Consider the following 528-nt stretch of genomic DNA (forward strand, 5'->3'; position numbering starts at 1 on the left):
AATAGAGATACCAGTTGACCCAGCAATTCCACTACTGAGAATATACCCCAAAGAAACCATAAATACCTCCCAAGCAGATATATGTACAACCATGTTCTTTGCGACTGTGTTCACAATTGCAAAGAGATGGAAACAACCTAAGAGCTCATCAATAAATGGATAGAGAAGCTCTAGTGTAGTCACACAAGGGAATACTATGCTGCAGTGAAAAACAAAGAACTCATGAAATATTAATCAAAATGGAAGACTCTGGAGGACATTATACTGAATGAAATATCTCAGTCACAAAAGGACAAATACAGCATAGTGCTACTGTGTAAAATGGGACTAACATCAGAATTGAGGGGAGACTAAGAAAGAGGGGACAAATAATGTATACGGCATTGAAACAGATGAAGGAGAGAACTGTTTGAAAGCGATATATTATTAAGTATTATCATGACAGGAGTCATGAATGAATGCTGTATAGTGGCGTGTACTTGGGGGAAGTGATTATATAACAATGGAAGAATTTTTCTTTTACTTTCC

This window comes from Elephantulus edwardii, unplaced genomic scaffold, assembly GCF_000299155.1.
Source record: "Elephantulus edwardii isolate Elephantulus edwardi_28Jun2011 unplaced genomic scaffold, EleEdw1.0 scaffold00177, whole genome shotgun sequence".
In the NCBI taxonomy this organism is placed as follows: domain Eukaryota; kingdom Metazoa; phylum Chordata; class Mammalia; order Macroscelidea; family Macroscelididae; genus Elephantulus; species Elephantulus edwardii.